This window comes from Melospiza melodia, chromosome 8 (genome assembly GCF_035770615.1).
Source record: "Melospiza melodia melodia isolate bMelMel2 chromosome 8, bMelMel2.pri, whole genome shotgun sequence".
Classification (NCBI taxonomy): Eukaryota; Metazoa; Chordata; class Aves; order Passeriformes; family Passerellidae; genus Melospiza; species Melospiza melodia.
Genome location: NC_086201.1, coordinates 12,449,076 through 12,476,685, shown reverse-complemented (window position 1 = coordinate 12,476,685; position 27,610 = coordinate 12,449,076). Strand labels below are relative to the sequence as shown.

Here is a 27,610-nt window from a genome sequence, read left to right as displayed (position 1 = left end):
AGTGGAGAAATTTCCCATCTCTCCTGGATCAAAAGTAGACAAAAGGACTATCAGGCCTATATGGCCAAGGAGCACTTAGAGAATAGGATACAGTGCTGGAGTTTCATGTTTTGGGTCTTCACCTGACTGTTAGCATAACTGAGAGTAAACAGATCTGTTGAAATACTGCAGCATCTCCTGGCAATTGCTGCAGATGTTTTAAACCCACCTAAGGGGCATAGGTTATCCTTTTAATGCTGTTAGACCCAGGCCATCAAAGGTGATTCTAGTGAGCGTAAGACACCATAACATCTCTGAATTAGTAGCTTTCAAAGAAAAACAAGTTATCAGTGTGATTTCTGGGGGTGTGTTAGCACTGGAAGCAACATGGGGAAACCTAAGTGGCATTTGGACGAGATACCCCTGGTGTCCAGGCCTGGTAAAAACCATGGGAGCCTAATAAATGGGATGTTGTGAAACTCTACTAGGTGTCACTCTCCTTCTTCAGGCAAGATCCCCTGGAGTGTTACAATGCCCTTAAAAGTCAGTGATGCTTAGATGGCTGAATGCTTTCAAAAATCTGGCCTCCACCTTTCTCAGAAATGGGAAATCTTCCCTATGATTTATGCTATTGAGGCGTAGCCTCTGACAATAATATTAGAAACCTAAATATTTTACTCAGAGGACTCAAAGAGCCTTTTTCATACCTCAGTTGGAGGCTGGCATTCAGTTAATGTTGATGTAATGTCTTTTTTAAAAAGACTGTAATTAAATTTACCGACACAGTCACCAAAGAGCCATTTATAAATTGTATATATAGCTGCAATTCAGCATCTGTTGTGACTATTTCATTGGGTTAGTCCTAACATCACAAGCTAATAATACTAGAAACAGGGATATGGATAATTCACAAAGGACACTGTACTCAGTATATAGCTAACAGTGATTAAGTAGTCTCTGCTCTCAGAAGAAAGATAAGGGCCAAAAAGAATAGGTCCCTCGATAATATCAGGTAATTCTTTTATATGGTCCTTCATGACACAGGTATAAATCACAATAAAACCCATCTGCAGATCTAAGAGGTGAAACCATAAATCCTGCTTTATAAATGAAACTTGCACATCTGATAGTGTACATTGCTCCAGATTTACAGCAGCTGTAAATGATGTACAAAGGTTCACAAACCCATTTGCACTCTCTGGCTGGGGAGAAGGGTGGTGAGATTTTCCTGGGGAGGAGAATGTATTGGAAGATGCAATGAGAGGGACCATATGGATGTGTGTGTCTCTGTGTGTGTGCGTGTGCAAGTGAGAAATGTGTCTTTTACACAGACTTGCCATATCTTGATTTTACATTTGAGACTCCCTCCTCTGTCCCCAGTTTCTGTAAATTCATGGTGCTGTGTTATGCCTTCCCATTCCCTCCAGGTCTGAGGTTAAATGCAGGTGATGGGGCCAAAGGCTCAGCATTTGCTGCTCACTGGGACAAACTGGGCTCAAATAAAACCTTTCATGCTGGCCAGCAGGCTGTGCCTTTTTTCAGGCTGCAGCTTTGCCTGAAGCAGGTGAAACCCAAGTGATCATTTAAGCAAGTGCAGGGTGATGATGATCCAGCACCTTTCCTGGGTCATGGCCCATCTTCTGGACAAAGCTGGCCAGCTTGTCCAGCTGCTCCTTCTCCTCTGGGCACTGCAGGGTGCATCTCCCCTGGGAGCTCCACCTTCCTCTGACCAAAGAGCTGCCTCTCATCAGCAGCACTGAGCCCGCTTGGGGCCACTCCCCACTGCACCCACAACAGAAACATCTCTGGGGCTGCTCCAGGATGGCAGGTTTGGGATTTTGGCTCCTTGTGTCGCTGTAGCTCTCCCATGACTGCATTTCACAGGGCACAGTGTATTTGTCTTTTCTGTTGGCAGCACAAGACATTGTTTGCCTGGTGCTCTTCTGTACTTTGGCAATGCCAAGCATGGGGTAGAGGCTGACTGGGCACATTTTCTCACCTGTGAAATGTTATTTGGATCCTCTCTCCTTCAGACCGATGCCTCTGCAGGGCTAACAAGAAGTCAAGTATCTGCATCTGCACTTCCCTCACACTCTGCTCCAGCTCAGCCAGTTAAACCAAGGCATGATCCAAAATGTGTGACTGATTCTTTCATTGTCATTGTTGGGACTGGGACCTTGGAAATGCCCTGGGTTTCCTATAACATTTGCATTTCACATTCATTAGGATGTTTTCCCAATGGCACTCTCGGAGTTTGGCTTCATAGAGCCAAAGAAGGGTGGCCTTCCTCACACAGGCTTTTGTCACAAAAGTCATCTCTAACCTTCATTTTTAGCACTTTACTGTGAAGCTCCAGTACACTTTGCAGCCAAGGTTAGTGTAATCCAGCAGTGCTATCTTCTCTCCCTGTTTTGGTATTACTGCCATCCCAAATTTACATTTCTAAATAATTGAGCCCAGCAGTGTTGCTTCTTTCAGAGCAGTTGGAGCTCCCAGGTGTGAGCTCTTTGTGTTTCCAAGTTTCATCTATGTAAAGTTCAGCACCTCCTGAACAATCAAATACGTTCCTGTGTTTTCCTGTGAAATGCCTCAGGGAATGAATGTAACCAAAATGTCAGTCTGAGGAAGAAGTGTTTCCCAAAGAGTGAACAGAGCATGTAGAAATATGGACTTTGTTTCTCTAGGGGCACCTGCCAGACATCAGACAATGCATATAAAGCTATTTGCAACCTGTCAGCTCCCCAGAAATCTTTCTTTTGAAGCTAGTAAAAGTCTACTTTAATTTATTATAGATTTCTTTATTTTTTCCAGTCATACATAAATATAACATTCTAGCTTTTTAACATAGCTTCCTAAGACAATTGTATCCTTGCAGTCCCTCTGTCTGCCTGTGATAATCTGAATTTCTTGTCCATATAAACACATTAGGCAGACAAATGGAGGCTTCCAAGAGAAGTTTCTACAAGCTCAATGTAGAAATCTGTGGCTAGAGAGAAGATAAAGTTATTAATGCCTCAATTGAGGGAAAACTGAGGGCCATCCCTCTGCTTGCTGATGGCTGATTGCCAGCTAGCCCTGTGTAGCTTCAGCTCAGCCAAATCCCATAATGCCTTTTGACATGGCAAGAGGAAAAATACATGATGGAGGGCAAGGAGGCAGCTGGGAAGTTGGCTTAGAAGTTGTATCATGGAGTGAAAGAAAAAAACAAATGAGAAAAGGGAGAGAAAAACATGGAGAAAATATCATAGAGAGGTGTGAGGAGGAGGATGTGCTCTTTGGGATGCTCCAGGGAGCAGCAACAAAGAGATGGAATATTGCAGAGGACAGTGCAGGAGCATGGACACAAACTCTCAGTGGGTTTGCTTCTTGTAGAAGACTCATTTCAGTGGTGATGGACCTGTGTTTCTATTGCCTCATTAGCCTCTACCTGGCCTCAAAGCCCAAAAGCAAGCAATGTGCCAGCTGCTTTTAGGCAAACTCTCTGAAATCCTGTCTGTGGCTCCTGGAAGGCATTCCTGAGTGCTACCAGGGCTTCTCAGACCCCTCTCCCCTGCTGTGGGCACCTGCTTGATATCTGAAAAAGGTTGTGAAAATGAAGGTAGGATTTTCTTCATTCAGAAGGTTTATAATATATTTGTCACCTTTTCATACTGCCTTATCTCACTTCATTGTTGCTGTAGTGTCCATAACTTGGCCCTTTGTCCAAGTCAGCTGAAAGCTATTGGAATTGTCAAGCAATTCAGAACCAATTACTGATACACACAAAGCTGCTTTCCCACTGCTGTCTTCATCAGTTTTGCTGATATTTGCAGCTAATGGGGACAGAACAACAGAGGGTCTAAATCAGTTGTCTTCCATATTTCCAGAGTTTAAAATACAGGAGGGCTATTAACTGCCCCTTTGTGCCACTTTAGTGATTATTTTATTTTATTTCACTTTATTTTGTTCTATTTTATTAGCAAGCACTCCAAATGGCTCACTCTAGGCCAGCAGCTGTGGTCAGGGTTTACCTTGCTGCCTGAGCTCTTGCCAATTGGCCCCTGCAAGGCAAATCTTTGCCCTCATCTTGCTTGCTGGAGTCTCTCTGAAAGGTCCCCATCTTGGGAATGACCTTAATACTTTCAGGAAGTATTTGATGGACTGGTTTTTCACATGGCTCCCCAGCTGGAACACAGGAGCAGCAGGGCTGCTACAAATCCTGTGGTGAATGCTTGAGGGGCAGCAAGGGCAGTGGGGTGGCTCTGATGAGTTAAGTCTCAGTGATATTTATACTAGATGTTTGTCGTGGTTCCTGGGGGGTAAAGGAGGCAGGAGAAGTGCCTTTAGTGTGTTTTAGAAAACGTGAGGGGCAAGAAGGGCCCTCCCCAGCTGACAGAGCTGGCAGGGCACAGGGCAGGTCCTGGTTGTGTGCCCAGGAGTGACGCTGCTCCAGTCACTGCCAGGGACTGTTTGTGTGAGCTCAGGGGAGCTCCAGGCAAAGCTCTTTTGTTTAGGTGCTGGGTCAAGGTTCTGCTTGAACCAGAGCTGAGGAAAGAGCTTTAACCCCTCCAGCAGGCCACCAGCTACAGCCAAGAGGAACCACCAGTGCTCTTGTGGGCTATAAAGCAGGGGGAAGGTGGGCTCTGTGGCCCTGCAGGAGCTGTTAATTCCCAGGGCTGCTCATCTGAACTGCTCTTGCCAGAAATCCAGAGGATAGCATGTGCTGTGCTTTAAGGGCCTCTTACTATTGAAACTTGAAGGGCAGAACTTCTTGTTTGTCAGTGCAGCAGGGATAACTCAGCTTGGCACCTCTTGGGACTTCTTCACATGAACATTAAGCACATGTTTTAGGACTTCCTCACCTTCCAACCTCTCCTTCCATCCACACACAGTTTGCTGCAGGGAGCAGCTGCTCATGTCCCCCAGACAGCAAAGGACAGTTGGAAGTGAGTTCTGTTACAGTTTCAGATATTAACAGATCTTTAAAGTGCACGTTTAATGCTGCTAACCCACTTCAAAGAGAAGCTGTACCTTCTAACCATCCTCCTCCATAACATCTGAGAGCTTTCCTAAATTCTTATTTCCCCTGAAGATTTGTTCACAGCCTTATGGACGTGTTGAGCATCTTAACCCTCCTGGATTTTCAGGGTCTCCCATCTCAAGAACTCAGCTGCCTGATTTCAACAGCCTGACCTGTTGCCTTGTCTCTGTGCCCTGCTTTGATGGATCTGCTCAGCTTGTCCCTGCCTGTTTGGATACTGTGGTTCTTCCTAATATTAGGAGCTGGCCAGAATGGGAGCACAGGACCTGACAGCTGTGGGCACTGTGGCCGTGAAGGAGCAAACAAAGGCTTTTCTGTTTTGGGGGCTGTCAGTCTGCAGGCAGGGAAAGGATCACTTGCTGTTCCCTTCCCCTCCCGTTCCCTAAATGAATACAATACTCCATTTTAAACGTGCAAAACTTACCTTCCCCCACTTCAGCTGAGCATCTAGGAGCTCAAAACAGACTCCACTAGTAAATAAAAAAGAAGCAGCTTGATGAGTTTTATAGCAGTAAAAGGGGGTTAATCACTAAAACGGCTTCTTCTGCTGCCGTGGTTCAGATAAATGTGTTTAGCACAGCAAGCAGCCAGGGCACGCATTAGAGGCTCGTTCTGCAGCAGAGGAGCAGAGCTGCTCAGCCCATCAGCCCTCTGGGCACAGCCTGTGAACATGGTGGAGACTTCCTGCTGGCTTCAGTGGAGCTGAGATTGTGCTGCAAATAAATATATCTGCTTCCAGAGGGTACAAGAGACAGATCAAACGTGAGAGAGCTTTTCTTGTATCTAGTATGATCTTTTCTGTCTATTTCCTCCATGGATTTCCACAGCATTAAAGCTTCACTAAAAAGAAAGTGATTTAAAAATTGCATTTACCTAGAGCCTCTCACAATATGCAGCCATATTGCCACATAAAATTCATGTGTATTATCAGTTCCTATTGGGAAAAAGCTATCTGGGCTTCAGTTGTGGCATCTATAGCACCTGGGTACAGAAATATCCATTGTGACTCTACCTAGAGTCACAAGCCCTAGATCGAAAGCACCAGCAACTGGTAGCCAGTACCAGCTGACTGTTTGCAGCCCAGAGCCAAAGATAATTCAGGATAATTTTGTTAGTCTGGATGCAGGACTTGGAATATGTTAAATGAGTGGCTGTAATCTGTATTTGTTCACACAGCAGCTTGAGCAGGGAATGGGAAGCCAAGGAGGGAAATGGGTATCACCTTCCAGGCAGGAGGGGAAATGCATAAAGGCTCAGTGTAATCATTGGAGTCTAGAGATTGGCTAAAACTTTAGGGGGGAACCTTTGAAATAAAGGTTTACCTAAATAAATAAAGCTTTACCTAATGCCAACAACAGGTTGGACATAAAAAACCCTCACATTTTTTATGTCCAACCTGTTGTTGGCATTAGGTAAAGCTGTTGGTAAATTATTGGTAACCAAATTTTGGAAGTATTTTGCATTCCATTAGCATATTGCCACAAACTCTTCAAAAGCAGTTTTATGGGGTAGAGAGAAAAATGCAAGACAGATTTCTATTTCCTGAGTGAATAACTACAACAACTCCTCCAGAACAAATACTTGCATAGATGGCTAAAAGATTTGATTTCTGACATTTCATGTGCAGCAGTGGCACTCACTCCTGCACAGCAGACTCACTGTTCATGAGCCTCATAAACACAGCAGAAACTCATCATGTTTTGGTGCTTATTGGCTTTGGTACTGGCTTTTTGCTGCTATGTTATTTATCAATTTTTCTGGCAAACTCTCACCTAAAACCCGTTAAGATGCAAGAAATCATTAACCTGTGATTCTCATCTCTTGTCAGTTCACCAGGAGACAGCCACCACAGCCCCTTTCCTACAGCATGCTGCTCACTTGGGAGGCTTTCCAACTAACCCTGGGGATCTCACCAAACCTGCACAGGTGGCTGTCAGACAGCCACACCACCTTCCCCTTCTTCACAGAAAGCAGTAAATGAAATCTCCACTTATTGACTGTAGCAGACAAGCCATTTCAGGTGCATGTGGAAGAGAAAAGCCATTTGGTGGGTTTTCACTTCAGCAAAAAGCTCTCGCACCAGCTGCATCCCTCAGCTCAGCTCCCAAGCCCTGCACAAGCATCCCCTCCTCTCACGGTGCCAGTACTGAGCTGGGAGATGCTGTGTGTATCTGCTCTCAGAGCAGCTCTCCAGGCTGGTGGGAGCTGACAGATGGTTGCTCTGAGATATTTCCAAAAGAGGGAAAAAACAGGAGCCTCTCAACCCACTGCAAGTCCCTTGTTCTGGCTGCATTGGTAAGGCAACGTGCTTAAATGAAGCAGGGGAAGCAAATGAAGTAAGGGGAAGGGTTAGGTTAAAGTAGGTCTCAAATCAGAGTCCTCAAGGCAAATTTTTGTGTAATCTAAGTTTCTATTATCTTCCCCAATTGCTCAGCTGTTGCCCAATTTACAAGGGGAGCAGACCCAAACAAATGATAATCAGAAAAATCTTGGGAACTTTTCCAGGAATCAGTGTTTCTCTTTTAGCCATGGCATTCCGATTTTGTATTTCTTCATTTACCATTTGGTTGAGAGGAGTAGGCATGTCCCAGCAACTGGCACTGAAATGGGAAGGCCTTGTGTCTGTGCTTGAACTCCTCACTGTTTCTTGCAGAAGGCTGCTGACACTGTTGGGTGCCCAGGGCGTCTCTCAGAGCTGCTCTCACTCAGGGCTGCTGCTGCTCCTTCGTGGTGAGGCACCCTTACCCTGCCCACACTGCTGCTGCTGCTTCCCTCTTCTCTGTGCTGCGGCTTTTCCACATATCCAAGGTTTCCCCAGTTTGTCTCTTCCCAGCACTTTCCCTGGCCTCAGGTTAACCCCTGCACTGCCAGGATCCCTAGATTGCTGATGAAGGAGGAGCTTTAAAGATTCCATGTCCCCACTGAGTGCTTTGCCTTCAGTCTCAACTAATTTGAAGTGGATATGGAGCTATTACAGCCCAGAAAAAAGGTTGTGAGTGGGGAAGGGGACTTGAAGGACAAAATATCAAAACACTGTGCCTTTGTAGCCCTGGGAAATACAGAGATGTCACAACTCTTTGGGAACAGTATTATGCCACTGACAAAAGCTATTTCAGCTTCTCTTTCTTATTTTTTAATGATATTAAATAGCATTCACTCTCTCTCCTCAGGGCACATTCTGGATAATTCGTATCTCACTGTAAACCAGAAGCATTTCCACTAATCTCAGCAAAGACTGACTCAGTGGAAAGTAGGATTTTTAACCAGATAATTAGGGCATGAAAAATAGGGTGGTCGTAAGGCTTCAAAATTTTTCTCCGATATTTTTTCAATAATCTCTCTGCAAAGGTGAACATGCAACAAAGGAACCTGCTTTAATAATTAACTCAACCCTCCCCTATGTAAAAACTATGCTGATATCTAAATTAAACAACCAAAAGTCACTCTTGGAGTGGCTACTTTGTTACACTGATATTTGTGATGATAAAAACATGGTCAATTTCAACACCTTGCAGTGCTCCTCACTGGCAGAGATTTGATGGTGCCTTTTATAATGACAATACAAAACACCAGAGTGCTCAGTTTTTAGCCATGTTACCATTTGAAAACAGTCTTATGTAATAACACTGTCACCCACATCCTTCTTCTCCCAGTCCTATCACTGTCAGCTGTATCACCCAAATTTAAAACAACTGACAGGGGAGGAAAATAGAATCTGAAATGTTGTGCAGTGCCCACCTATTTCATTAAATAAGGGGAGAAGACAAATGCTATTAAGGACCTCAGCTTGCTGTGCAGGGTGAAGGGAAGGCTGGGATGGAGATTCCCCTTCCTAGATCTAGGAGGGTCCATGCTGGAACTCTGCCTGTACATGAACCCTCAAGAACAACATGTCTGTGGTTTCATTTCAGCTCAGGCTTTGATGTCTCTGTGCATGGCTTTCTTCCCACCCCATTTAACATTTTAGTTGAGAAGGCATCCTCCTAATGTGGGCTATAATATCTATTATTTCCACAGACCACTGATGGGACCACGAACAAGTGAGTGCGTTCATCTGGGTTTCTGTTCCTCCACTTTCCTCCCCTGTCAGCAGCAGCAACTCCTTCCTCCTTTTCCTACCCCAGAGAAGCATAAACACCATGGACATTGTGAGCAACCCTCATTTACCACCTCTGTTCACCCTAATCCCAAATGTATTTCTATGCTTACAACAGAAATACTCCAAACACTTTCAGTGCAGGTCACCTCCTACAAGATAAAGTGTCTGAACAAGTGTGAGCATCCTTGCACAGACCCTGTTGTCCAAGCAGGTCCATGCATTTGCTATGGACCTTTGGGGACCTGTCCTTTACAGAGCAAGTGCATTTTGTATGATGCTCACACACCAGCATTTCACACTTCCTCCTCCACCCCCACATTAATTAGCTCAGGTTGGTAATTCACCATTGCTTGGACATCTGGCACTCCAGTCAAAGCAGGATCTCACTTACTGAGGCTGCAAGGCAAGCACATCTGTGTTTCCCTACAGCTTTGCCACCTCATCATGTTTCGCAGCACAAAGTTCATTGCTGCCCCCATGACAAGGCTCTTCTGCTACTGAGGGAATGGTTTCTCATCAGGAATGCTCTGGCAGCAAAGCCTGTCCAAGAAGTTTGTCTGAGTTCAAGCTCCCACCTACAGGTGCTTCATCCCATTCAGGTGTGCTAACTTAACTTTTTCCTGTAGTTATGCCCTCAAACTTTTTTTTAAGTGAATTTGCTTCTGGGAAACTGTAATGTAGCATGTCACAGAGACTCAACTACTCTTGCCAAGCAAGTAGGAGTTCCTCTTACACTACCCTATAAAATACTAATGTACACACGGTGAAGCCTGGACTTTAAAAATAAGTACCACCACCACAAGCAAAAAAAAAAAAAAAAAAAAAAAAGCAATTTGGTATCATTTTGTATGTTTTGGATGGACGAAAGGCTGATCAAACTTTAAACTTCTATTAAATTAGGGTTTACTGCTATGTTGCTACTAAATTAGGGTTTATTCCCATGCTTCCTACTCTACAATAAAGTATATTTCTTTCAAGACCAGAATGTGCACACAGGAACTTACTCTGCCAAGCACAGAATGAATCAGAGGGATATGAGAGGATCTAAGGACTCGGCTCAACTTTTCCCACTGTGCCCATTCACAGCTGCATTCAGTGGCACTGAGTCACAAGACAGATGTCCAGCAGCCCTTCCACACCTGACCCTGCCCCAGGAATTCTGTGGTCAATGCCCCCAAAAAAACAAATCCTTCACAGAAGTACAAGAAAGTCAGTGCAGGAATGAGGACACAGATAAAGCAGTTCTGTATCTGAAATGTGATTTGTTGAGATGTCATCTCTTTTGATCTCTTTTGTTGGAAATGAAATTATTATTTCAGCAATAACTGCTCTATCATGCTGTACATATATTAAAAAACTAACAAAAGCTAAAACCTTGAAATTATATAAGAAAAACAAAGCTAGAAAAATTTTAAACTTCCACAATTACCAGTCTCTCTTGGGATCTAGATGATTTTATTTCCATCATCTTCCCCAACCATGCTATGTATTATTTCAGTCAATTTGATGTTGAGCAGTGTGGTTTCCTACCCTTTAGGAGCAGGCTCTTACATTTGCTTTATAATTGTCAGTTGCTGCTCTGTGTTTTTCCTGCTTTTCATATTATCTGCTGCTCATGCTTTGGATTTCTTTCCCTCTCTTTGTTCCCAAATGCTGCAAGTACAAAGCAGGTATCTGTAAACTTACAGCCATTCCTTCATTTACAGAGCAGGCACCAACACATCTCTGAGATCTGTCTGCAAGCATCCAAGGAAAAATCAATTCCAGACATACTGTATCAATTTCAGCTCTATGTAGGAACTGGCAGCGTTTAAATCTCTTAGCTTTTTACATCTTGAATCAACTCTGCCTTTCTCTTGCATAGATACAAAGGCAGAATAATCTTCCTAACTTTGAGGGAGTTTAATTCAAGGGTACATCTGTCTAAAGAAATTAAATATTTGTTTCTCCCAATTCATACATTTTCTGAGGAAGGGGGAAGATGCAATCACTTGATTTTGATACTTCTAGGGACCATCAGCTAATTTTACCTTAGTCCCACATTCTCTGAAGGAATCACAATGGCATAAAAGCTTAATCTTGTTCTCATTCAAGTCAATAAAAAATTCCCATTGGTTCAAATTAGAGCATGAGTGATCCTGAAATGAGTCAGAATTGCACAAGCCAATATTCATTGGGCTAGGCCTAAAGAATCTCTTTTAAACCACATATTCACTCAAGTTCCTCATGTACGAAAGCACTGGTTTACCAAGTGAGGCCCCAAACCCTGACTCATTGAATTCCCACTGCAGTACTCTAAATATTACCTAGGGATTTAGAGATTTGTTCTTTCACCTTACAGCACCATCACTTTTTTTCCTTCCCTAAGTCTTCTCCTCTGCAAGCCCCTACACTTTGCCCTGTGCCTTTATAGAAACAGCAAAAGCAATAAACTTTTGTTTCCCTCTACAAACATTATGTAGCTGCTTAATTATTAAAATGTCTGTGTTGTTTCACTGGAGGGAAAAAGTCAAGCTCTGCATGTTTTAATTGTTTGTTTTCTTCTCAGTTTCCTTGGCATAGGTTTATTTTTTTTATAAAAGCTTAAGCAAACATTTCTTCAGGCTCAGCGTTCAAAAAGTTTCTGGTGAATTAAACCAGTTGAGACTCACCAACCTGAATCTTTCCATGCAGACATGATGAGGGAGGTGATTTCATTTTATGGTAAGATGTCTGCAGGACATCTATTACTCTCTGGAAGTGAAAGAATACAGCTGGCCTTTTAAACCCCAAGAGTTACAGTCAAAGACATTCTTGAATCTGTAGCTGAGCTACAAGGCAGTGTATTGCAGAGGGGGTTTTCTAGTCAATATGTAGCTGATGCTGTAATAAACTGTGGTTCAGGAGATCTTTGTGGCTGCCAGGCCCTCACATGGGGCATCCAGCCCAGCAGCAGCTGTGCAGAGAGGCTGAGCAGGCACAGCTTGCCACAGCACTCCTCACAGCAGTGACACAAGACATGGCTCCTGTCTGGAGAAACAGCCTCCTGTCAAAGAGCTCAGGCTCTACCTCTTGCCCCACATCACTCCTGCCCATGCTGGGAGCTTCCTGCAGGAGCTGCAGGCAGGAGAGAGCTCTCACTTCCCTCTCTTTCTGAAAATTGTCATCACTAAGGTTTAAGATCCCTTTCTCTTTGCCATTTCAAGGCCCCTCAGGCTCAGCTCCAGCAGATGGGCAGCACAAACATGGTGATTCCAGCATAGCTGAAGCCAGCATACACAGGGGATTTGAGTGTGCTTCATGGATCCAGTCCAAATGTCAGCCAGCCTGGGAGGGGTTCCAGCCACAAATGAGTTCAGGACAAATGGCCAAAGTCTTTTTTCAGCCTGGAGAAAGTTGGCTTTGTGAAACATGCCCAGTGAAACCTGCACATATGGTAGCTTTAGCTGCAGAGGACTTCATGTGCATAATCCGCCTTCCCGCACTTCTGTCGCTGACAGCTGGGAGGTCACTATAATTATCCTGAATTTGGATGCTGAGCAGCACTCAGCACTTGTCTGTTTAGGGGAAGAGAGAAAATCTGTTTGCAAACGGCTTGTAGCTTAATGCCTTCAAAGTGTGCCTGCCCCTTCTCCTTTCTAAGGACTGTGCACTGGGAGATCAGGGAGAGGATTAATGGAGTGGGTACTCATCCACTCGAGGTTTTGTTAAAGCTAAGTCACAAAACCCGATTAGTCGTTGGGATGTCCAGGCAGGATTAGTTATAGGCTGGTAAAGAAATGCTGGGTGTGTTTCTCCTCCTCCTCTGTCAGTGCTGTGAGAAGATTTCGTGTGTGTGGGATGTGGTGTGATCAAGTGGCTAGTCCATGAGGGAGGCTCTCAGCAGCAAGTGGAATAAGACATGTTGCTCTCTAAGCTGCAAGGAAAAACAGAAGGGAGGTCATTTTGTTCTCTCTCTGCAATGTTTACCTGCTATTTTATCAGAACTGCAGAATCCTTCTCTATTAAAAAATTATCTGTACTCTTATCTTAGACTCTTGATGAAGCTGGAAAATTTTTAAACAGAGAGATACACTTAAGGGATTATACAGTTTCTCAATTTTTTTCATGGCAGCTAAGTCCTGTTCTGTTATTTATCAAGTATTACCCAAAAGGTACTTAAAGAAGCCCAGAAGAATCCGAATTTAAGGCCAAGAAGACAGCAGAACTGTCCTGATCCTCCATTCTAGAGACAGAGCACATCATCCTATGTGCACTACTCAGGTTTTAGCAATGCAAATTTTTCAGGATCAAGAATGTTTTGGGACGGTGGCAATCAGAGTGGGATGTGCACAGGGTGTACTTCCAAGTATGTTCCTTAAAACCACATTTTTGTGTCAGTCCTTCCCTTGGAGTAGAGTAGGCTGGAGGACCTAAGGGGATGGACACTACAGGTCAGAAGCACCGTGGTGTTTCACAGGCAACTCCCAGCATGGGAATTTGTACAAGGACCTCCTGTACCTGGGACTTTCTCCAAATAACAATTAGACTTTCCAGGAAAGTACACACAAAAGCATGATGTCATGACTTCTGTGAGAGAACACGGCACTCTCTGCTTCAGAAACTGGCCTTAAAACGTACAGTGCCTTCAGACAAAGAGAACTGGGGCTTCATGCCTGTGTTTAACTCTGCTCCCATGCATGGTTACTCACCGTCCTTCAAATGGATAACATTACCTGCTCTCAGCTATGCAGGTGTACTGTGCAAGCAAGGAACCATAACACAGAGCAGCAGGATGGCATCAGAAGGAGGGGTTTTTCATTTTTGACTTATTTATGACCCATATAGCTAATTTAAGTGATTTGTATAATTCTGTTTAGACAGAACGTGTTGATGTTTTGCTCTCTTAAACCCAGAGGGCATTTTTAGGATATCTAATATGCTATTCCAATGCTTTCAATACTAGTTCTTGAATGAACTTTCTGATCACAGAATCATTGAATGGTTTGGGTTGAGAGAGACCTTAAAGATCATCTCTTTCCAACCCTTCCACCTTCTACTAAACCAGGCTGCTCAGAGCCCACATCCAACCTGGCCTTGAATACTTCTAGGGATGGGGCATCCACAGCTTCTCTGGGCAACATGTTCCAGTGCCTCACCACCCTCACAGTGAAGAATTTATATCTAATCTAAACCTGTGCATTCATCTGTCAAACAGAGGTATTTCCCATAAAATCTAAAGAGGTACAAAACTGGAAAGAACAGATCTGTAGTGAGCTATTGTTTGTACTTGAGAGGAGAGGAGACTTTCTGGGTTAGCACAAAGCTTTAGAAAACAGAGGCCTGAAACACAGCTCTCTGCTCTGATATCTTCCTGCAACATCCCCTGGAGGAAAGTATCATTTATGAAGCATTGAGCTTGCAAGTTAAATGAGCCATGTTTTGTGATCTGTGCATTCAAGAACGGGCTCACTTCTTACATGATATGTGAGACGCCGCAGGCTGCTCTTAGAGAAGCGAGTGACACTCCTGGACCAAGATGATTCAGTGTTTCTGCTTTCCAGGTCCTGCTATTGTGCAGATATTAAAAGATGGAAGAGGCACAGCATACATTGTTTGTTGTGCACTGCAGGGAATCTCTTCCCAGTCACGCAGCCAAGTTTGAAGTTAAATTCAAATGAAAACATTTCATTTCAATGAAGATAAATTAAAGTTTGCAAAAGATATTTCCCAGAGAGTGCAACTGAGACAGATGATTTCCTCATCATCTTTGGAAGGAGAAGGTCACTTGGGAAGAGGTGAGTGAAAATTAGTCAAGAGTGCCTGTCCAACAGCCCTTCACAAGGAACTGGATCAGATTCAGCTTTGGAGGATGAAAAATAGCAAGAGATGGGCATTCTGTCAGCTGCCCTTTCTTCCTTCCTGCCATCAGGGGATTCTTTGGTACCAAGCTTAAGCCTTTCTCCTAAGAAAAATTACCAGATAGAAAACTCTGTGGACTCCTCCAAATACTTTAATTCTTTCAGTGCATAAAGTGCTGCCACTGGAGGTGTCAATATGAAACCACCCCTGGAGAACTGACAGGGCTAAGCCCATGCTGCTTTCTGCCAGCTTGTGATCCACTCCACTCTCTCATCACATGCACCATCAATGCCCATGCCAAAGCAGACAAATGCCTCTCACTCACTAGCTGGGAAGTGCAGGGACATCTTTTCCTGTTGTCTCGACCATAAAGCACAGGGAAATGTGCCAAGGATGACCTGGCCTGCTGGTGCTTTTTCCAGCAGTACCATGTGAAACCCTCCAAGAGGTGGGAGGTAAGAATGACCTCTTGCAACTGCTGCCTGTTTTTGGAATGGTGGTGCCCAGGGCTGGCTGGCAGCTGATGGAAAAGCAGAAGGTGCTGCAGGGAAGGGGCACAGGTAAAATGCCAGGGGTCAGCTGGAAGAGGGAGGTGGCTATGTGTGCATTAAGGGTGAGTAAAATGGGAGAACTCATTAAATCATTGTTAAGGCTTTTCCCCTTAAACAGACATTCCTCAAGCAGACGAAATGGAGGTGGAATTTGGGATGAGCTTTGAAACCATTCTTATCCATAATAATGCAACAATAACAAATAATCCTATTACTTGTGCTTCCCCCCATGGTAATCTTACTTGGCACACTGACTTTTTGGAGCATTGTGTCCAACATTATCTAAACAGTGTTTAGGGCTCTGAACACATTTGGTTGTTGCACAAAGTCCCCAGCTACTTTAAGCTAGTATTAATTCAAGACCAGCATAAGGAAGGATTGAAGACAGTCTGTTTCTCAAAAGAAAAGATCTCTTGGACAAGTCTAAGCAGATCACTCTTCTGCTTAGAAAAAGCGAGTAAACCCCAGGTTACTGAAGAGCACATGCAGCCCTAGTGACCTCCTGGGAAAGATTGTGAATTGAGACTCAGCTGTGTGTTGTTTATCCAAAAGTGATTATGTCAACAAAAGTGCACTTATTTTTTTTCTCCACTGCTTTTCTGAAAATCTCTTATAATATTTACCTTGGTTTGAGATAGCATTTGATAGCATCTAGCAGCTGAACAACCTTGATTGGCACCTCTGATTACAAGAAACTAGATGGTGGGAAACCTGAAATTTAGCTTTATTTGCTTTAGAGTACTTATTCTTTTTATGTTTGATCCAAAGCCCACTGGAGTCCAAATGAAAGTTTCCATTTCTTTAGGTTTTAGTTCAGTATCTTTGCCAAAAGTCATTTAGTCACACACTGACTACTAGCATATGGAATCAAAACCAATCTTACAAAGAGATGTTAAACAGTGTTTGTGGACAGCAGGGGCTCAGCACAGACTTTCACACTGGAGAAGGAGGCTCTCTAGGTCACTCCTGAGGTACTTTGGCAGGATAAAGAGTGGTACCACGAGCGCTCAAAGGTTGTGTTGTCCATCTGGCACAATTTGGCCAGACAGATTGATTCTTCAATGACCTCAATGCAGCAAACTTCCCCCTAACAAACCCTGATTCTGTTTTTTCTTGTCTGATTCTGTTATTTCTTGTCTGGACCTAGAGTTACTTGGGAATGCAGATTGTTAGAGCTTAAACATGTAGTCTCTGAAAAACAAACCTGCAGGCAGGTTTTGTTACAGCCATTTAAATGGATTAACTCTAATACAGACAAAGTTGGTTACTCTATTTATTTCCCCCTGCCCTGTTTTCATGCATATTATCTTACTTCCTGCAATCCCAATGGCATAGAAATCAAGCATCTCCTCATTAAAATTCAGAGCTAATAATTTTGGCATCCTCTGTGCAATAAGCAGCTTTATTTCAGATTGCACATAGCCTACATTTTGTACCATAGACAGCTTTACAGAGTAAAGCAAGATATAATGGCCAAATAAAAGATGAAGGAGCAGGTTGAACCTTTCAGGCACAGAGCTTTTTAGCTAGAAGGTCTGCCAGGACTACATTGTCCTTGTGGTCATTATCAGAACAGGGTTTTTAGGTCTAGAGTTTTTATTAGACTTTTCCCAACACTAACAACAGTATACACACAATTGAGATCTTGATTTTTGTGTAAAATGGCTAACTAGTACTGTTCACATCTTTAGAAATGGTCCTTAATGCTTGTAAATTTGCATGTTAGAAAGGAAACAAGACTCAGGTGGCCTGGATCATGAGATGAATCAATTAACCTGGAGTATATTTAAGGGGGAGAGAGAAGTTGCTAATGAATGACGTCTGTTTTGGGAGAAGGTGTATTTCTGTTTGGTCTTTGTATTGGGTTGGGTTTTTGTTTTTTTTTCCTCCCTATGTTGCTGGGTTTTCTGCAAATGAAGCTTTTTGCACTGCTCCTGACTTACTGCATTACTGAGGATAGGCTTGGACAACAAACAGGTTTGTCAATTTTTTTTCATTTTTAAATTTTTTTTGGTCTGCATTATGGTTTCTGTCTGTGTGTGCCTTTCCACGTAAATTTTTCATTCCAGTTCTTCCTTTGCATGGAGCAAAAACAAGTACCTGAATGGTCTCCAAGAGTACTCAGGAACAGGCTTCCTTTCCGGTAACTGGATGGAATGTTGACATCTGTGTGCAGAAAATCATGGTATCAGAGGGATCTGTAAGCTTTAGTCAGCTCTTGCTGGTTAGAGTGCTGTTTTGCAAGTTCTCCTAAATGTAAATCTGTTAACTTTGAGTGAGTAAATAATGGGGTAGAAACAGATACGTTTATTATAATTCTTTTCTGGTTTTGAGCTGTGGACACCATGACTCCTCACCTGGTTCTTAGATGTTGTCCCTCATCTGTGAAGTTGCTCTCTGTAAACCACTTTGGCTGTCTATAGCACTTGATATGGCTGTTCCTGACTTTGTTTTTAGCACTAAATTATCTATGACAAGCTATCCAGTGAGTAGTTATCATATTATGTGTTAAGTTTTCCTTTGTTTTTATGGGTAATGTGGACTGCTCCTTCAAATGCAGCTTCTAGGTTTTTGATTGACTCTCCAGTTTGCCAGGTCCCATGTGATTCTCCAGATGCAATTGTGTAATCAGTCACTGTTATCAGTTCCAGATTAGCAGGGAGATTGGTTTGCATTCATCAGAAGTATTCTTGTCATTTACCAACTTCTGTTTCAGAATGTGGATTATTGGTTATCCCTGTGTCTTCCCTTGTGACATACAAATGTAAGCTCCAGTGCTAATAGCCTCTTGCAGGTGTGGCCTAACAACCACAGGTCCCTGCCTTGCATATTCTTTGTCATAGAGTTTCATACTTGTTCATCTGCACCTAGCATTTATCCTTACCACAGTCCACTTTCTCAATCCTCTGTTTATATTTTAAGGTGAAGAATGCCTTCAGCTGGGGAAAAACAATTATTTCTACTTTGGGTTTTATTAATAAATTGTTAGGAGGCTTGAAGAGACTGTAACACTACTGACACAAACAACAGACTCTGAAACAAAACTGGTTTCTGCAAGCCAATGCACATCCCCTTTTGTAGGATGCTGGATGGGTTGAAGTTTGTCTCTGAGTTTTCATGGTTATTTCTCCTTATGCAGAGTTATTTGTGGGATGTGAAAAAATCCAGAAAGGTTATTGTTTTATACTATGAATATGCTTTATCACTTTAAATGATACGGCACCTGTGGTCCTTCACTTTACAATACTGAGATCTGGATGATTTTAGTTTTGGGCAGCTCTGGGAAGACAGCATAAAAATTTGTTGTGGTGGGACTGTGGGTGGCAATTACATCAGCTGTGTAGATCTTCAGTGCTTATTTTAAAAGGTACTCACATCATCTTTCTTTAGAGCTTACTTTCACAGATTGGGATGCTCATGCTGCAAGCCAGCTATAGGAAATTGTGTGTAGCCTGCACTTCATTAGCCATCACCAGCAATACATAATTGGAGTGGCAGTAGATGTACAAATGAACTTGATATTATGGTATCTGGATTTCACTTTAGCAACTATCCTGAAAAAGCTATTGACCCAGAAAGCTAGTATTTGATTAAAGATGCTCATAAACCATGTAAACAAACCTATCTCTTTCAAAACAAATTTACTGCCTAAACAAGAACGAGTCTCTCTGGGTGACACTGCTTTCTTTAGACCTTTTATCTGAGAGAGGATCTCTTCAAAACTTAATTCATTTGCAAGCACACATGAGCTGACCCAGTCATATGTAAAGCTGCAATATGTGCAGTCTCAGAGATCTGTGCAGTCTGAAATACAGCTCAAAAAGTTTCATCAAGTACTGGAAGATCCTTAAGTGACTGATGCAATAGAAAACATGGACTGTTCAGTGGCCGAACACGTTTTCCCAAGAAGAGAGTGTGGGATCAGACCCTTCCCTCCTACACGCTGCCATACCACAGTGCTAAAGCAGACAGATTTCACCTGGTTTGCAGGGTGGTTGGTTATGGAGAACAGCTTTGGTTTGCTGTAGCTGCTCTCTGCTTCACACACTCTGTGTAAGACATGATCAGCTCCCACTCAGAAGCTGTTATTTTTCTCCTGTTATACATGCTGTCCAAGAAAAAAGCTGTGTGCTACAGCTATATGTGATCCCATCTTCTCATGGTGACCTTTTCTTAAGTGTTTTAAAGTAAGACCTCTGAGGGGAAAAAAACTAGGTGCCACTTTGAGAATGGGTAAAAAACTGTAGGCAGGTATCTTTGAATTAGAAACTCAACAGATTGGGCCTGAGTCTCCAGCTCCCCACCAAAGCACTGGGCAATCAGTCGGGTAACATAGAGAAAATGCTGGATTTCCAGTGCCAAAGAAAATTATTTCTGCATTAACAGAATGTGTATTTTGTTACTGTTTATCAGCTTGAGTCTCCTTTTCCAAGACAGTAAAAATGTGGATCTGAGCTTCGGTAATAACACTGAATATGAAAAGTCTTAAACAGATTGAATTAATAGGAATCCAGTGTTCCAGATAGATCTCACTTTAACGTTCATCTTGCATTTTCTCATAATTTAATTCTGTTATTTCTAGTGACAGCTCTTCCCTAGAACTGGGATGTCTTTACAACTGACTTGAGGCAGAGTGGAATCTCTTGTCTTTTACTACAGTAGAATGTACTGTTTTTTAGACTAGCTGGTATTCTCTTTGTAGCTTCCACAGCTTTTAATTAGACAGAAAAAATTACCCTTATCTGCAGTGATAAGGACCTTTCTGGAAGGTCACAGCATTTGTGAAGCAATCCAACCACAGAGTAGTGCTCAGTGACCACCTAGGTTGATTGACTCAGTGAAACAGCCCCAATTTCTGCTTGCTTTCAAATATCATTACCTTTGCAGTAACTTCAAATATTCCCAAGGTTAGACAGTATGATTCAATCTGTTAAATATTATACCATTGCCTCAAAGTATTGGCATCCTCTCCTTCCCAAGACACACTTCTTCCAATTCTGAAGGGAAATGGTGCTAATTAGCTGTATTATGAAGATATGACATCTTAATTCACTATAGTACCTTCCTTTTAGGAGAGCTAGCTAAATGCAGGACCAGAGCTCTTTAAAATAACTGTATTAGTTATAGACAGTGAACAATTGTTCTGGTTAACAGCTTGGCTCACGTGCACTGCCCAGAAATCCCAGGCTAGACAATGAACTTGTGTTTGTCAGTTTTCATTTGATTTCATCAAAGGACATCACAATGGTGTCTGTAATGCAACTAATGCAATGTGGTATAGGGTCTGTGCACAATGTGGATACACCTGAAGCAGTTTTAAATAGCAGTAGACTGCTTGCAGAACCATGGGCTTCAGCATGAATTGATTTGACCAGACTCTGCAAGTGGTTTTGCTTCTCAGCTCTCTGCTGCAGGTATCCAGATTTTCCACTAGCACCTGTGTTCACCTGGATATCACAGAATCAGCAAGGTTGGAACAGATCTTCAAGATCATCCAGTCTAACCATCAATGTAGCACCACCACAGTCACCCCTAAACAAGGTGGATGTGTGTCTATTAGCCTCAGCAGAGACTGCAAAGCACATTCAGATCAAGGATTTTTTGATGATTACACTCAAAGGAGTCCTGCTTGAAGGAAGAATTTTCTATTTTACTTCACAGGGTGCTCACTCTATCAACTTCTGGTGCATCCAGATAGAGGTGAAGGGAGCAAGTACAATTAGCCCCCAGTCTGAAAATGCAGTAGCAAAGAGATAAAAAGCTGCATATTTTCCCTTTTCCATGTCTGCTGCCACAGAGAGCCTGTCTGAGTTTAGGCAGGTCTGGATCAGCAGATCAATATTTCAAAGACTCTGGAAAGAAAAGTTAGTCCCAGAGCTGTGAAGCCATCCAAATGACTTGCAGCCTCTTTATGGCTTCCAAAACACTAGTTTTTCATCCCTGATCAGTTCCAAGCTGTGATACATTAGGGAAGAAAATATCTTCCCTATTCTTTAAAGACTCTGCTTTACTGTGATCTACATACCTGCCAATACCAACAACAAAATGAGTCATCTTTTTAATCCTTCTTAAATAGACATATATAAAAATACTGGGGTTTGAAGGTTTGATTTGAGACCAGAAATAGAATTCACTCTTCCCATGTGTTTCTGAATGTTCATCCTTTATTATGCTTGTCTACATCACCCATCTTGAGAGGAAACACTAAGTGTTTATCTTTAATAACATGCACACATCCCAGGAATAAGAAAAATAGTTGTGAATAGTCATCTTTTTCAACAGAGGAGGTCCAACAAGGAGATGGGAATTTTTTTTCCTACTATTTCTTATACATGGCTTTGATTCTCAGCATAACAATGCTATTTCAGACAAACCTTGTCTGTAAACCCAATAGAAAGTGCAGATGAGAAAGCACATTTTCCTAACTGTGCCAAAAGCAAAATCCTGGCATGCAAGCCAAATTTGCAGTTGTGTTCCCCATCAGCTGGTGAGTGTGACTGTTCCATGGGTGGAACACATGGGACTATGAGGCACAGTGGGAATGGGACGTACAAGGATATATTATCAATATTGGCTGCTACTTCCTCTTTCCAGCAACAGAAACTGCTGAGATCTGAAAAGCTGCACCTTCATGCTTTTGCTTAATGCTGTGTACACTTCAATCCCACTGTCACTGTGCTATTTGCTGCAATTTGGAGATGGGCAACTTGCTCAGAATGACAGCTGGAAAGCCCATCTTGCCACAAGCTCTTCTTCCCCTTCAGTGCAGTAAGATGACTGTTCAACTATGAACAGGCTCAGCCTTTTGGCACCTGTCAAGAACATTAAAGGTCACTTAATATAGCAATTTTCAATGCATTTTCTGCTGAGTTGGAAGTGTAGGCAGTTGTCTTTGCAGGTTCCAGCACAGGCCATTGTAAGTCACCTAAGTACAGGTGCTTTCTAGGCATTTGTTTTGCTTCAGAGCATTGCAGTCCTTCTGCATGTTCATTACTGAAGCACTGCACTCAGCAATACTGAAAAGTGGGCCAGGGAGCTGCTTTTAAAAGAAGGCTCACAAGTCATACCCTTCCTTCACAGTAAGAGCTCCCCCAGATCAGCCAGCACATCTCACTCCAGGATCTTTTTGCCCTCTAACATTTCCTCTGGTCTTCATCAGACTTCTCTGTCCTCATGTCCTGTAAAACCCCCTAATGTCCACACTCCAGTTCCCTGGTTTTCATGATTGCATCCATAGGTGACTGGCAGATTATCCGTGTCCTGCAGACTTTGAAATCTCTCTCCTGCAACACCTCTTTCATCTGACACCTGGGACATGCATAAATTTGTGCCAAAATTATAAGGTTCCTACTACCCTCTGTTAAAGCTCATCTCTAGGGCATGGATTATAGAAAAACTTGCATAAAAGGGCAGATAAATCAGATAAACAGACTCTATAAAAGAAGATGTTGAGGGGAGACATGTTTACTTCTTGGGCTGATGGACACTCACTGACCACATTTATATTTCCACTTTGGAAATCACATGAGCAAAAGAGACTGCAAGACCATATAAATTTTTAAGCAAAATAAATGATTTTCAGTTCTGTATTTAAATGTCAGCCTTTTTCCTAATGCAGCAACAAGGCTTTATACATATGGATTGCAAGTTAGAGAGGCAGATGATGGTAGGTACCTCTATTTTATGGTAAAATATGCGAGAGAGATCGCTCACATTCCTGAATGAGTTAAGGCAGAGCGTGTCCTACAGCACCACCTAGCAGGCTAATTTAGAAGTGGTCCATATGCCTGGATCCGTGACTACAACGATGTGTATGAGCATCAAAACCAGGGTGCACTTCGGTTCTTGTGCCAGTGTGGTGATTAGTAAAGCTGGGGTGTCTGTTTTCCCCAGTTGTATTAATTATAAATCTCTTAAGAGAAACCATAGTAAGAATGCAATGCCAGATTTTTGAGGTTTAGTGTAAGAAACCCTTGTTTTCTAGATTTCTCCACCTGGTGCAGAAGCACCTCTCAAAGTCAGATTTCACAAACCCACCCAACCTTCTCTCTGTATTCACCAGCAGGATAAGTAAGTCTCAGTGTGATGAGGGATTTTAAAAGCCTGTGTTGGCTAGTGTGAGTTTGTTGTCCGTCATCACCTACATAAACAGTTTTTTGTGCATCTGCATGAAGTGTGAATACCAATGCCAACTTACAAATTGTAAGTTTTGGCAGATGATGAAGCTCCATGCTGAGGCTGCAGAATGAAGACTGTAACAGCTCTCTGCTGATATAGAGAGAAATACGGGGTTTTTTTGGTTTGTGAGGGGTTTTTTGTTGGTTTTTTTTTTTTTTTTGCGATTTTTTTTTTCTTTCTGGCTGCCTCATACCTTGTTAGAGCCTTGGCACTTCTCAGTTTTCAATGCTCCATTCTGCTTCATAACCTAGCAGAAAATGATGCCTTTTTGTCTGTTACTATGTTTTCTGCTAACAGTGAGATAAACATGGTACATAAGAAGGTCTGATGGGTGACAGAGCTGGCAAAAAGTGGCTCAGAGGGGAACAGGTGAAAAAGGTGGGATCTTTTCTCTGACTTCTCCCTTTGGGTGGCAGCAAACTATTCATCTGCCTTGCCATACTGCATGGAGCCATAACCTAAGGGTAGAACTGTGCCCTGTCATGAAGAAGTGTCTTTTCTTAGTAACCTGTTTATTGGAAGTTAAAACTAAGGTTGTCTTTACCAGCTTCTCTTCACAACAGGCTACGCCTAGCCTGGCCTGTTTAGTACTAGCATTTCTAAAAATCAGATAATCTAGTGGGAAAAACATAGGATAAATTTCTTCATGAAAGTCCTAAAAATCCCCATGAATTTGAATGAGAACTCCTAAGTAGTCAGTTTACGATCTTAATCCTTTCATGTGAACTCGAGTGTCATGCTAAAATGTCTGGGAACTAAACCTTTACAGGTAAGAAATGCTTCACTCAGGGGCTGCTGCAAAGAAAGCAAGATCTGTCAAAATTAATCACAAGTAGAAAGGAAGAACAGCTTGCTTTTATTTCTATTCTGTTGCCTCTCACCCAGCATAACTTCCATTTGGATAGTGAAAAATTATTACCTTGACTGCCTGGTGTGGAGGAACACTTTAAAACAAGCATCCCACATGAGTGCAAGCTTCCTATACTGAGACAAACACACTCTTTTACTATCCCCTACCCAAATAAAACCCTAAGCTGGGCAGAAGCTATTATGTATTCTGGCTTTGGAAGGACTGCACATCCCAGGGGCAAGGCTGGACTTTGCAGAGCTCAGCCCTCGGGTACCAGCGCTTCCAAAGGGCACTGCCCTGCCACACACCTCCTCTTATTCCACGTCTTTCCAGGGCTTTCAGAGTGCCCAGGCTGTGAATCAAATCCACACGGGCTTACTGAGAAACCACACTGGCCATCTGCTTTGAGCAAACAATAACTGTAAAGCAAATTAAAAAAAAAAAAAAAAAAAAAAAAAAAACCAAAAAAAAAAAAAAAAAACAAAAAAAAACCCCCAAAACTCTGCCTATGTTATTTTACCATTAGGAATGAGAAATAAAACAAATCCTACACGACGGATGCCAGCTCTGCCACTTGCTGCCTTAGCGGCAAGCACTCCTGCCCTGCAGTGGAGAGGGCTGTATTAATAATACAGATGTAAAGCAGGAAGAACGCTGGGAGTTAGAGCACAGAATTAAGTCATGAGGCGGGCGGAGAGCGGCAGTCCCCGCCTCATGCTGCGGCTGCCCTTGGAGGGGTAGGGTGGGTGTCTCTTGCTCTTCGCCGGCAGGGGCAGCGGGTCGGACCTTCCCCTCGGTGCGTTCGCCCGAGGCCAGGTTCAGAGGGTCAGATCCCCCCTCAGTGCGCTCGCCCGAGGCCAGGCTCAGAGGGTCAGATCCCCCCTCAGTGCGCTCGCCCGAGGCCAGGCTCAGAGGGTCAGATCCCCCCTCAGTGCGCTCGCCCCAGGCCACCCCCGGGCTGTGTCACTGCAGCCACACCCGGCCGCTGTGAGGGGAGGGGAGCCGAGCCCCGCCCGCCATGGCGCCCCCGCCCGCCCCTTCCGCCCGCAGCCCCGCCTCGGCCCGGGACCCGCGGTAGGTGCTGGGCGGCCGCGGGGCGGGGGGAGCCGGGCGGTTCCCGCAGTGGGGCCTCGGGGCTGTGCATTTGTATTACTCTCCTCTTTTGTGTTTTTAATTTCGTGACGGCCGGAGCCCTGGAGGCGGCTCCGTCCCGCGCCCCGTTTCCTGATTGATCGTGCTTTAATCTGGGCTTTCCCCTCGACTACGTGTGATTTTAAAGCAATAAATTCAGTAATACACACGTGTTATGGCCAAACCCGCCCAGATATCCCCCATCTGAACTTTAGCTGATCCAGATCTCTGAGTTCAGTGAGAATTAAGTGCCTGTGACACGGCAGTCAGCGGTCAGTATTTCAGCATGTGGGGGAGGCCGCCGTGTAAGCATGGCTTCATGGTTACTAAACGATTAAATTAGCAGGATATGGGCCATATAAATTCCCTTGCAGTTTCCGGTTGCTTTCTTCGTACATAAATTGCACAAAGTGTATGAATAAAATAAAGATGCCGCGCACGGTTAGGGTTGCAGTGGGATATCTGCAGGAGCTGAGCATCTGCATTGACCTCTGAGGAAGGTTTGAAAGCATAAATGCTAAAATGTATTGTGAGCAGTTTTCTTTTTATTTTCCTGACTATTGACTATTATGAGAAAAAATGTGGCATTTCCTGCTTACTTTTGTGTTCGATGTGCACAACCACATTTGATCATGCAAGGGAGGAGTTTTTATTAGGCAGTGCAAGAAAGGAGAGTTTGCAGTGTGGTGTGTCCTTCCCCACATGGGTGTGGATGTAAGCTGAACAGGGATTTTTTTCCTTTAAGCATTTCTAATCTTAAAACTATGTTAGCCAGCTCCAGTGGGAGGGCATTCTCTGACAGGAGAAACCTGTGATGTCCCTTCCTCAGCTTCACATGAGGGTCAAGTGATAGGCTCCCCACAGTCATCCCCTTGGAAGTGCTTCCCCTGCACTGTAAATGACATGACCTTTCCAATCAGATCTAGATACCAGATTTGCTGAGAGGTCATAAACTTCAAAATGGTCGTTTGATATTAAGTATTACCATTTTCTGGTTTTTAGTTCTACTATCAAAGAGATTTTCTCCTGAAATTTGGTTTCATCCAAGGTCTTGGCCCTTTAGAATGTTTTTCTTAAATAATATTGTCAAAAAACTCACCACCTCTGTCTTCAGCAGAATGTAAGAACACCACTAGTTATTACACTAAGAAATACATATTAAATTACTGTATGATTACATATATCATTGTTTTTATTAAGCACTCAGTGTGTGTTTAGTGCAGCATAAATATTAAACAAGATTATTCTCCCCCTGGTGGGTTTACAGTCTGAAAGATCTTCATAGGAAGGAGTAGTAACAACATATCATTAAAACACCACCTTTTAATTAATCTCTTTTTGTTTCCCTGTGGTTAACACTCATTTGCTGTTGATCATGACTGGTGTATCCTGGCATGTCCTGTGGTGCTGTTTGGTGATGTTACAGACCCCAGTTGTCCACTCTGCCCCTCTGTGAGAAGTTCTCGCTCAGCCCATGTGGAAGGAGAGCATGTGTCCCTGCTTCAGCTGCTGCCACACAGAGCCCAGCAGCATGGCTGAGCGCCACCTTTGACGGCACTGCACGCTCAGACTTTGGTTGTTGTATCAAAGCTCAATTCCCTTCTGCCACCTCGGCTTCCTGTGAGGACAGCTGGAAACATTCATGTCTTTAACAGCTGCAGCAAGATTCTGTGAAGCTGGTATGTGAAAGCCCTGAGAGAAGAGACTCTGCAAATGGAAAGAGTGATGCCCAGTTTTCACTGATTTCTGCTGGATTTAGGTGCCTAATTCACTTTTATACCTTCCCAGTAGCATCGTTCTAGGCGGGGAATTTTGTACCCAATAGAATTTTTTTTAAGAGGAAATTGGAGCTTTCCTGGGCAGAGCATGTAATGGAGCTTGGACCATAAAAAGAACTGATGCTTCCCAAGGGAAGCATGACTCTTGAACTGAGTGAGTTGGCAGGTTTGAAAGTTTTTATTTGCTTATTTAAAGAGTCGTAA

At 43.2% G+C, this 27,610-nt stretch overlaps 1 protein-coding gene across 7 annotated transcripts in view; it reads left to right on the top strand.

The window, feature by feature from the left end:
* Positions 1 to 27,610, top strand: part of TMEM177 (transmembrane protein 177) — a 70,317-nt gene that overhangs the window by 9,950 nt on the left and 32,757 nt on the right. The window contains exons 1-2 of one of the 7 annotated variants that reach the window (XM_063161814.1): positions 25,535 to 25,571; positions 27,055 to 27,387. The exons of 1 other annotated variant lie outside the window; for it this stretch is intronic. The gene's annotated coding sequence lies outside the window, so the exon portion shown is untranslated. 5 more of the 7 variants (XM_063161816.1, XR_010028542.1, XM_063161815.1 and 2 more) reach the window with 5 other exon arrangements.